Raw genomic sequence first — 12,746 nt, forward strand, 5'->3', positions numbered from 1 at the left:
CTTTATTCAGTTGACGATAGTCAATGCACAACCTCATGGTTCCGTCCTTCTTTTTCACGAACAATACTGGTGCACCCCAAGGTGAGAAACTTGGTCGAGCAAAACCTCTATCCGTCAATTCTTGCAACTGAGCTTTCAACTCTTTTAACTCGGTTGGTGCCATGCGATACGGAGCTATCGAAATCGGTGTAGTCCCAGGTACAAGCTCAATACCAAACTCTATCTCCCGAATAGGTGGTAAACCCGGTAATTCTTCAGGAAAAACATCCGGGTATTCACAAACCACCGGCACAGATTCGGGTTTCTTTTCTAATTCTTTGTCATCAAGTACATACGCAAGGTATGCTTCGCACCCTTTTCTTACATATTTCTGGGCCAACATTGAGGATATTACAGCTGACAACCCCTTTAAGTCTGTAGACTCAACTCGGATCATCTCGTTATTTGCACACCTCAAATCAATAGTCTTGCTTTTGCAATTCACAACCGCATCATGCGCGGTCAACCAATCCAAACCAAGAATAACATCAAATTCATCAAACGGCAAAAGCATCAAGTCCACCGGAAAACAGGAACCTCGAATTACTAGGGGACATTTCTTACACACTTTGTCGACAAGCACGTAACGACCCAACGGATTTGACACCCGAATTACGAACTCAGTAGACTCAATAGGTAAAGTCTTACTGGATGCTAAGGTTTCACATATGTAAGAATGAGTAGAACCGGGGTCAATCAAAGCAATTACATTAGTATCAAAGAGAGTAAAAGTACCGGTAATAACATCAGGCGAAGAAGCATCCTCGCGGGCACGTATAGCATAAGCTCTAGCAGGCGCACGAGCCTCGGATCTGGTCGTAGCATCTCTAGATCCTCTCTGACCACCACTAGCATTGCCCGTATTTCCAGATGGTCTACCTCGAGCAGTGGTAGCACCCGGTTTCCCACTCTGATTTACATTCTGTTCAGACAACCTCGGGCAATCTTTAATGAAGTGGTCAACTAATCCGCACTTGTAACAGGAGCGGTCAGGGAATCTACAACTCCCTGAATGCCATTTACCGCAATATCGACATTTCGTTCTGTCTCGACGTTCATTCCCAACACTGGCGACCGAAGTGCCTCGTGTACCCACAGGGGGTCGATCACGATCTCGTCTAAAAAGGCCTGAAGTGCCTCTAGACCGGCCCACATCATCTCGAAATTTCTTCGATGCCTGTTGAAGAGACTTTCCCGAGGATCTTTTACGAAACTCTCCAGTTCCCACATCAACTTTTTGTTTTTCTTTTCTAAGCTCTTCGGCTTTACAAGCTCGCTCGACAAGTACTACGAACTCTCGTATTTCAAGAATGCCCACGAACATTTTTATATCTTCATTCAGCCCATCCTCGAAGCGTTTACACATGATAGCCTCAGACGAAACACATTCCCGAGCGTACCTACTAAGTCTAACAAATTTTTGCTCGTAATCAGTAACTGACATAGAACCTTGCTTAAGCTCAAGAAATTCCTTCCGTTTTTGATCAACAAATCTCTGACTGATATACTTTTTCCGAAACTCAGTTTGGAAAAACTCCCAAGTTACTTGCTCTCGGGGCACAACAGAAGTCAGAGTACTCCACCAATAGTAGGCAGAATCGCGTAGCAAGGAGATAGTACACTTTAGGCATTCATCGGGTGTACAAGATAGCTCATCGAGTACCCGGATAGTGTTGTCCAACCAAAATTCAGCTTGCTCGGCATCGTCGCTATCCGTAGCTTTAAATTCAGTAGCCCCATGTTTTCGGATTCTGTCAACTGGGGGCTTATTTGACCTTATTTGTTCAGTTTCCGGAGGTATTGTAGGTGCGGGGATGGTATTAGTCGGGAATGGAGGTTGTGGAACAGCCGTATTAGTTCGAATGTATTGGTTGAACCAATTATTCATCACGCTATAGAAAGCTTGTCTAGCTTCATCATTCGGGTTACTAGCATTAGGTTGAGAGTCCGCCGGCGCTGTCCCTTGTGCGGGAGCAGGCGCTACACTCTCAAGATCATCAGCTACCGCTCGGTCGGGATCGGGATCCATTACTATAAATAAACACATTTACAATTGTCAGAAATCACCACACTATCAAATAATCACATAAAATGGCATGTATAGCTAGACCCAACGCATTACGGTAGTCCTAGAATCGACTAAACCGTAGCTCTGATACCAATCAAATGTAACACCCCGAACCCGAGACCGTCACCGGAGTCGAACATGAGGTGTTAACAGACTTTAACCACTTATAAACAAATTTCCCAGACACTGCCAATCTGCGTACTAGTCGCTTTAAAAATCATATCTTGAGTTCAGAAACTCAGAATCCAGTTCCGTAAATTTTCCCTGAAACTAGACTCATATGCCCATCTACATATTTGTTTCTAGAATTTTTGGTTGGGCCAATTAGTACAGTTTATTAGTCAAAGTCTCCCATGTTACAGGGATCGACTACACTGACCTTTGCGCATTACGACTTGGATATCTCCCTGTACAGGGCTTCAATATTGATGTCGTTTATTTCTATAGAAACTAGACTCAAAGAGGAATCTATAAATATATGGAATGACTCCTAATTATCTCTGGTTAATTTATAATGAATTTCCAAAGTCGAAACAGGGAATCCAGAAACCGTTCTGGCCCTGTCTTACGAGAACCTGAATATCTCTTAACATACTATCCATATGATCGTTTCGTTACTTTCCTCTGAAAATATATTCATCAAGGTTCGTTTACATAATTTATTCACTATTTAATTCCCTTCCTACTATTTTTAGTGATTTTCCAAATCTACATCACTGCTGCTGTCAGCATATGCCTTTAAGGTAGACTTTACCTATTTCATAGTTTCCATGATTCAACTAACCCTTTTAGCATAAATAGCACAAATTATGATAGTGATTAACCATTCCCATGGCCAATCCTTGTTAAGCATATCCACACCTCTCAATAACCATATCCATACCAAATGATTGTAACATTATACTCAAACATATATAAGCCATTTTCGCATGGCTATCCAAAATTATACAAGTCCAAAGGGTCCATGACCCCCAACAAAAAGGCTAGTCCTATACATGCCATTTCGAAGTTCAACCAAAATTGTACCAAAAGGGGGGGCTTTGATAGTGTGGGCGACTTCGACTTCAAAATCCCGAGTCCGATAGCTGGAGAACCAAAATCTATAAAACAGAGAATCAAGGAGACGGAGTAAGCAATTTATGCTTAGTAAGTTTTGAGCAAGGGATTCCAGCACAACAAAAGTATAGCATTCATGTAGCCAAACGGATAATTTCATATGCACAATTTTTCAATATCATACTTACTTCACATTACCAACCCTTTTATTCATACACAAAGATCAACTTCGCCAAAGGCCGGTAGCTCATTTATCAACTGAGCGAATACTTATTTGTAAGGGCTCAACTAATTCAAAGCACATACGAAACATACCTCAATGTTGGGATGTTTCAAGCGTATTAACTGAAATTTTTACAGCAAGATCATTCATTCCCAAATCACGTACCTTCGGAATTTAACCGGATATAGCTACTCGTTCAAATGCCTTCGGGACATAGCCCGGTTATAGTAACTCGCACAAATGCCTTCGGGACTTAACCCGGATTTAGTAACTCGCACAAATGCCTTCGGGACTTAACCCGGATTTAGTAACTCGCACAAATGCCTTCGGATCTTAGTCCGGATATGGTCACTTAGCACAAAGCCTTCGGGACTTAGCCCGGACATCATTCAAATAACCATGCACATTTAACAATAAATCATGGCACATTCGTATTTCGTTTTCGTTAGCAAAACTCAAACACAAGACACTTATCATTCTTGCAATTTCGGCTCAATAGCCACACACAAGGAGCATGATTTTGATTTGCTTAAAACATGATCTAATCAAATCATAATTTAAGCTCTTTTACTCAAGAACTTACCTCGGATGTTGTCGAACGATTCCGATGGCTACTCGACCACTTTTTCCTTTCCCTTATCCAACTGGGGTCCTCTAAGCTCTTGAGCTAATTCAAACAAATTTAACTCATTAAAGTCTCATTTTGCTAGCTTATGGCCGAATATGACAAGGAGTTTGATAGGTCATATGGCCACCCTTTTAGCTCAAATACACAATGGTCATACGCATTTTTAATCACATCAAGCAATTTAATACAATTCATTCGAACATCAAAAGAGAAGCTCAAGGTACTTAGCCCATATATACATTAGACATTAGAGTCACATGTGTACGAAATCACGAATCGAATTCAACATACTAGCTAATATTTCCCCTTAGCCGAATTTTCTAAGTCAAGCTAAACCCATCAATAGGCTACCTACGGCCGAACATACACATAGCTTATGTACTTATTCATGTGGCCGAACATACATGTCTATGTTGGGGCCGATTGCAACACTTAATACATTCTACAAGTATGGTTACTTGTATTGACTAAACACCATTTTGTTTCAAGTTCAAAACTTGGCTAATATACACATATATACACTAGTAAAGCATCCTCTCCCTTTCCATCAATTTAACACATGCATTACTCATTAATATACAAAAATTATATTCGGCCTTAGCACACAACTTGCTAGCCGATTCTTCTCCATCTAGCAACCAATGCACATATGTGCTCACTCAAAAATGCTAAAAAGAAGATTCAAGAATCATCAATCCACCATCACATGCATCATTAACAAGCTTCATATTTAGCATGCAATGGCATTAACACAAAATCCACCTAGGCCGAATATCATCCCCATGACATAGCAAAGATTTGAACCATGGGCTAATTAGAACTCAAGCTAGCAACTAAAAACATGCATGAATCTCATGGCACAACCTCAAACATACCTTGATCTAGATACAAGTATGGCCAAACCTCCTCCTAATCCTCTTCCAAACCAAACATGAAGCAAGAACTCCTTCCTCCTTCCTTAGAATTTTCGGCCAAAAGAAGATGAAAAAGGATGAACAAAATTTTTCTTTTCTTTTCTTTAACTCACGGCAATGGGGGGGAAACAACCACACATTTTTTTTTGTTTCCATTTCTTTATTACCCATACTCCTTATTTTATTTTTCCTAACATACCTCACTAACATAACATGTTTGTGACATGTTTCCACTCATAGCATGGCCGACCACTATGCCTTAATTTAGGTAAATTGACATGCAAACCCATCATTTTCACAATATGCATTAATAGGCCACTTTGCATTTGCCTAGCACATTTCAAAATTTTCTCACATAAGTCCTATTTGATAAAATTCACTTACAATTAACAAAATTCAAACACGAAATTTTCACACATGCACATGTACATATAATGAGCATCAATTATGACGGTTAATTATTTTTATGACTCGGTTTAGTGGTCCCGAAACCACTTTCCGACTAGGGTCAATTTTGGGCTGTCACACCCATGGTGAGGGCATATTCTCAAGAGGTCCTTGTATCTCTACCATGCATCGTTGAGTGTTTCTAAATCCATCTGCATAAAAGAAGAGATATCATTACGTAATTTAGCCGTTTTGGCTGGCGAAAAATATTTTAATAAAAACTTTTCGGTCATTTGTTCGCAAGTAGTAATTGACCCTCGTGGTAACGAATTCAACCACTGTTTAGCTTTGTTTCTCAAGGAAAAAGGGGAATAACCGAAGGCGAATGGCATCATCAGAAATGCCATTAATTTTAAATGTATCACATAGTTCCAAATAGTTTGCCAAGTGAGCGTTGGGATCTTCGTCCTGCAAACCATCAAACTGCACAAATTGCTGTATCATTTGAATTATTTTAGGTTTCAGTTTAAAAGTATTTGCAGCTACAGCAGGTCTAACTATGCTCGATTTAGTTCCTGATAAAGAAGGTTTAGCATAATCATACATTGTACGTGGAGCAGGATTCTGATTAGCAGCAATCACAGGAGGTAGCGTTTTTCTTGGTTTTCAGCCATCTCCTTAGTTGTGGTTGAAGTATCATCCTCTTGTTCTTCCTCTATGTATCATAGGCTTCACCTTATTTCTCTTCGGTTTCTGCGAACTGTATGATCGATCTCACTATCAAACAGTAATGGTCCCGACGGGTTTCTTCTAGTCATACACTATAAAAACCTGCCAGGAACGACGTAAAGAAAAATTAAAAAAGAAAATAAAAATTTAAATTGCAAATAAAGTAGAATAGCTAAAGTAATAAATTTGAGTGTTCCTAATATCCTAGTTCCCCGACAACGGCGCCAAAAACTTGATACGTGATATTCGCTACAGATTTTAAATATTTATAGTTAATCGTTCTTGAAACTAACTATTATCACGATGAAGGCAAGTGTACATATCGAATAGTAGTATAGCTTTAGCACGATCGGATTGTCGAACCCAAAGGAACCAAGAGTACTAGTAATTACTTTCTTTTTATTATCTAGCCTAAAAATTTAAGGGATTTGTTTATCTAAACTAATTAACTAAACTAAGAGTGCACAAAGAGAAGATTGGAAAAAAGCTTTTGGGAAAACTCGATTGATTAAGATGATACCCAAGGAAAAATCCACCTAGACTTCACTTGTTATTTGACTCTGAATCAGACGATTTATTCATTTGACTTGATCCGTAGAAATCCCTAAGTTATATTATTATCTCTCTCGAGACTAATAACGTCTAACCCTAGGTTGATTAATTGAAATATCTTTCTAATTAATGCCCTAGTGTTGCATTAACTCGATCTATGAATCCCCTTATTAAGTTTCACCCTAATCCGGAAAAAACTTATCACCCTATCTCTAGGCGTGCAATCAACTCCGCTTAATTTTGAGAAATTTACTCTTAGACAGGGTCTATTCGTCCTCTGAATAAGAGCATTAACTCGAATCAATATCCTGGAATATTAATACAAGAATTAAGAACACATAATTAAGAACAAGTCAAATATTTATCATACAATTCAGATAATAACAGGATCCATCTTAGGTTTCATTCCCCTTAGGTATTTAAGGGGTTTAGTTCATACTTCTGAAAGAAAACATCTCAAAAGCATAAAGATAACAAAACATAAGAAAACCCAAAACTCCTGAAGGAACTTGAAGAGAGATCTTCAGTCTTGATGATGAATCCGGCTTTTGAGATGGATCAATCGGCTTTCCTTGAGTAATTCCCTGCTTCCTACTCCGCGTCCCCCTCCTACGTGCCTCCTTAGGTGTTTAAATAGGCTTTAGAATGCCTAAGAGCCCTCAAAATTGGTCTTTTTTGAATAGGGTTATACTTGGGCTCGGCAGGGACACGCCTGTGTGCGATTACTCTAGCCCGTGGTCAAGGCTATTGAATAGGCACGGGCATGTAGTCTACCCGTGTAAGTCGTGCTTCGATCTTGCCAAAGAGACACGGCTGTGTGACACGCCCATGCGAGGAAGCCCAGGCCGTGTTAATTTCCCATGTGGGTCCATTTTCTCCGTTTTCGGCCCGTTTCTCACTCTTTTTACTCTCCTATGCTCACCTTAGTATAAAACATGAAATTAAAGAATTAAGAGCATCGAATTCACCAAATCTAAGGAGAAACCATACATAAATGTTCTAAGTATGGGATAAAAACATGTATAAATTACAGTTTATCAAGCAATAGTGTTTTTAGCGCTTTGATCACATTGATGCTACTCTGCATCAGATTTTTCAGCATCTTCACATCTCATCTCCACCACCACCTTGTGAACAATCTGGAGATGACGATGTTTAAAGTCTTTTTATTTATTATTTCTATTTTTACTTTTATCTTTATTTATATATTTAAAGTAATTTTTATTTTATTTTCCTTTAATACTATTTAATTTTTAGGTTTTATAATTTTTATTAGATAATTTATGTTTTCGGCTATTTCTTTACAAGTAATCATGCTTCTTTATATTTCCTAAAGAGTTATTAATGCTATTGCAGTTATAAAGAGCTCCAAAGCTCATTATTACTTAGGAACTTGAAACTCCACTGGAAAAGGTTCTCTACGACTACCATGTCCTGCCCGACCACCACGATAACCTCTTCACTGGACACTATGGTTGTGGACCCAACCTCTATCACTACCGGAGCATCCTCCTCCAATCTCATCATTGCCTTTGCCGATTACTTTTCATGACTCCAAGTCAAGGATTCCAGTCATCATTCAGGAAGTGTCACTTCTCTCCATATCTTATGATCTTATATCTATATTTTTCAGTAAAGCTAACTTTGTACATTGAGGACAATGTACATCTTAAGTGTGGGGGGAGATATTTATATCATTATCAGAAAAATTCCTGAATTTTGTCTTGTTCTCAAATAATCTTCTCATATCATTATTAGAATGAATTTTGATTAATTTATGATTTTTATTGATATGTCTTGAATTAAAACATAGGCATTCATGCTTTGATTGTTTAAAATTTAAGGAATTAGAGAATCAAGCATGATAAGTTGATTTTTGAGATTTAAAAATTTTTAGGTTGTTTCCCCAAGTTCAAGTACTATCTTGAGTTGATATTCACAAGTTTAAACATCAAAAAGCCATAATTTTTGTGAGATCTTGAGCCTTTAGAGCATATATTATTTCTTTCATGCTTACTTTTATTGTTCCTTTGAGTGCGTCAATATTGATCTGTTATTTTAGAACTTGCTTGATTATGCATGTCATGACCACACCATTTGATTCGATATGTCAAGATGATAAAGGCACTTAGGTTTAACCTACTTACTCCATAAAAGCCTACCTTCATAATTAACCCTTAGTGAACCCCCTTGAGCTTAGCAACCCATTCATTGATTTACCCTCAATATTAACCCATAACCCATTATTGTTGAAATCCCCTAAACTAATTTGATCCCTATTTTTGTCGAGATTTGATTTGAATAAATTGCATAGCTATGTTTTAGCTTTGATATTTAACCTATGCTATTTGACTTGTTCCTAAAAAAAAAATTACAATACATACATTTATATTAGTAGTATTCTTTGTTTTCGAGATTAAATGTTTAAATCCATATTCTGAGAAGAAGCTCACTTGTATTTAATTGACGGTTAGTTATTTTTCTAGTTAGGTAATTTTTCAATTCAATCTCGATTCTAACCTTTTCTTTCAACTTGTGATCACACCCCCTAACCAAAGCCACGTTACAAACCTCTAAAGACCTTTTGCTTGATGTTTCATCTCAATATATAGTGTTGGAGAATTGATTCTCATTGCAAGCCTATGGTAATAACTTTTCATATTGACTATTGAGTGCTTAACTTGTTGTCCTTAAACACCTCGAGTGATTTGAATGAATCCTTAGTGAGGATGTTAAACTCTATGATATTTTGAATCAAAGGTAACCACTTAGATGAGGGGAGACACCAATGTTTTCATGATAAAATGCTCAACTTGGAATGTTTGAACCTTTGATGCTCTTCTAGTTGAATTCTCAATGTATGATTGTTTATGGATTAATTTAAGATATTATTGATGAGAATTATAAGTTAAAAAGAATTTATTTTGGTTGTGAGTTGAGGATTTTACTTGAGGACAAGCAAATGCTTAAGTGTGGGGGTATTTGATAAACCATAATTTATACATATTTTTACCCCATCCGTAGTACATTTTTGGATGATTTATCCTTAGATTTGGTGAATTTGCTCTTAATCCTTTAATTTCATGTTTTATACTTAGATGAGCATAGAAGAATAAAAAGAGCAAGAAACGGGCCGAAAACGGAGAAAATGGGTCACCGTAGGAAATCAACACGGCCTGGACTTCCTCACACGGGTAGACCACATGCCCGTATCTATTTAATAGAATCGAACACGACTTACATGGGTAGACCACACGCCCGTGTCTATTTAACACTTGAACACGGATTGGAGAAATCGTACACGGGCGTGTCCCTATCGAGCCCAAGTTTAGTCCTATTCGGAAAAGGCCACTCTTAAGGGCTTTTAGGCATTCTAAAGCCTATTTAAACACACTAGAGGAGGATGAGAGGACACACAGAGAGTAGGAAGCAAGGAATTACTCGAAGGAAGCGGATTGATCCATCTCAGAAGTCGGATTCACCTTTAAGACTAAAGATCTCCCTTCAATTCCCTTCAAGAGTTCTTGGGTTTTCTTTATGTTTTGTTATCATTATTCTTTTGAGATGTTTTCTTTCATAAATATGAACTAAACCCCCTAAATACCTAAGGGGAATGAAACCTAAGACGGATATTATTATTATTATCTGAATTATATGACAAATATTTGATTTGTTCTTAATTATGTGTTGTTCATTCTTGCTTTGATATTCCAGGATATTAATTCAAGTTTTGATGTGCTTATTCAGAGGAGGAAAAGTCCATGTCTAAGAGTAGATCTAACATAATTAAGCGGAGTTAATTGCATGCCTAGACATACCAGATTAGGGTGAAACCTAATAAAGGAATCCATAGATCGAGTTAATGCAACACTAGGGGTTTTAATTAGAAAATGATTTCAATTAATCAACCTAGGGTTAGGCATTGTTAGTCTTGAAAGAGATAATAATATAGATTAGGGATTTTTATGGATCAAATCAAATAAATAAATCGTCTAATTCAGAGTCAATAACAAGTGAAATCTAGGTGGATTTTTCCCTTGGGCATTGTCCAAATCATTCAGTTTTCCCAAAAGTTATTTCCCCAATTTACTTTCTGTGCATTCTTAGTTTAGTAATTAGTTTAGATAAAACAAACCCTTTTATTTTTAGGCTAGATAATAAAAAGAAAGTTAATACTAGTACTTTTAGTTCCTTTGGGTTCGACATCCCGGTCTTGCCATAAGCTATACTACTGTTCGATAAGGTGTGCTTGCCTTTGTCGTGATAATAGTTAGTTTTCAAGAACGGACATTCATAAATTATAAAACTTATCATGATTTGTTCACATCAATTAAAATAAAATTTCTATATTACCTCCTCAGTTTAGATAACACATTGTCTTCAATGTGTAGCCCTTAAAAAGATAAGGAAAAAAGTTTCCCAATTGATTGTGATGGTTCCGTAGGCTATTGGTGGGTACCTCCTCCTTTAATCATTGATAACTCAAAATTGTTGTGCTTTTTCTATGTGGGGTTCCCGCGCATAAAATTTGAACACAAAATAGCTACTATTTTATTATTACTCCTACTTCTAAATTTTTAAAAAAAAAATTAAATATCTTCCAAAAATTAATGCAATCCAAAAATAGAAGAATAAAAATTTTAGCTTAATCTTCATCTAATTCATCCCAATATGACGAATGCCTCCTCTCCATCGAGCCTTTTTCCTTTCTCGAGCCATATTTTTGGTGGGAGCTCCTACCTATCGAAGGTGCATGGCAGGTTGGGCTTCGGATGATAGGCTTTTTTGGTGTAGAATATTGTGACTGAAAAGTCACCTCATAATCATCCACTTCTCTTACAAGGTCTTTTTCGATTTCATTCTTTGAAATTACCTTGTCCTTTTCATCTCTATGATGTGTCTGAGTTTGGCCAAACATGTTCGACGGGTAATTTGGAGCTCATAACCCATTTAGTCTAAAACTTTTTGGAGTACTAGACCTATTTCCTGAATCCACCTAATCATTCTGTCAAGTTTTTCCTCCATGCTCCTGCTTGCCGCTTTCAAGCTTTCAACTTCTTTCTTCGTTTAAGTGAAACTGGGACATCCATCTTTTCCTTCCTCTTCTGATTCCAGTTCATGATCTATTTTCTTTGAAGCTTGAGGTATTGCGTATACAATGAATCTCCGATGATGTTTCTTGTTGGTTTCATGAACTGTTCATTCTCCCCCATTGGAAAATTTTCCATTCGACACAATCCTGTCACCAAGTGGGGTAGTAAAATTCTAGTTTTTTGGCTATGTGCACAATGCCTCATTTCATGGTAAATCCATCTACCTACACATATCTACTTGTGTTGCAAAATGCCATACAATAGAATAGCTCAAAAAGTATTAATGTTAGAAACATTTAATGTCGGTGCAATTCTAGTGCCTATGAACTGCATCTACATTTTTGCTATTGACAACATTATCACTTGATTGAAGTTAGTTGGAAAATCTGTATCTGGCCTACGGTTCCATCTACCTTTACCTTGAGTTAAGTAATTAATGACATCCTTCATATCTATATCCTCAATTTTGTCTAAATCAATGTTATTAATGAAGTCTTTGGTATACTAAGGTACATCATAGAACTCACATATCTCTCTAGGTGTAATTGACACCTCTTCCCTTCTCACTGTTACAATACCCCAATTTTGTCTGTTTCGTATTTCTTGGTCTCTAAAGGAAGTATAAAATTCTTGCACCACCGAGATCACTGCAGTTTCTTTGGGAGTGATACAAAATCACTTCCAGGAAAGATACCTAACTAAAGTCCAAATTTCGTTACACAAAACCATTGAGGGTTCAAACCCTCGCTATTGGATGAAAGGTTTACCTTGTAACTCGAGAAAATATTTTTGAGCATTTGGATTCTCAAATTTTACAAGGTCTGAAACTACCTAAGTTTCTTGGCCTGTATTTTTCTTACTCTTCCAAGGAAGCATTTTATGTTGTTCTACTTTTAAAGAAACAAGGAACAATTTTAGCGATAATCAATGGAATAGTAAAATGAGAAAAAAGACACTTAAACTGAAACAACTTGTTTTTAATGAAATCGGAACAGTGGTTTTGGGATCATAAATTCGAGTTAGAAAGAAAATTGATTTTAATAATATTGCATGATCT

At 37.2% G+C, this 12,746-nt stretch overlaps 1 non-coding gene across 1 annotated transcript; it reads left to right on the plus strand.

Annotated features, from left to right (window-relative positions):
- The first annotated feature begins 5,452 nt into the window (after positions 1-5,452).
- On the plus strand, positions 5,453-5,560 carry LOC121231103 (small nucleolar RNA R71). The gene has a single exon (XR_005929171.1). It is a non-coding gene; the product is annotated as a small nucleolar RNA R71 (small nucleolar RNA).
- Positions 5,561-12,746: the final 7,186 nt, after the last annotated feature.

The sequence above is a fragment of the Gossypium hirsutum genome, chromosome A06 (assembly GCF_007990345.1).
Source record: "Gossypium hirsutum isolate 1008001.06 chromosome A06, Gossypium_hirsutum_v2.1, whole genome shotgun sequence".
NCBI classification, from domain to species: Eukaryota; Viridiplantae; Streptophyta; class Magnoliopsida; order Malvales; family Malvaceae; genus Gossypium; species Gossypium hirsutum.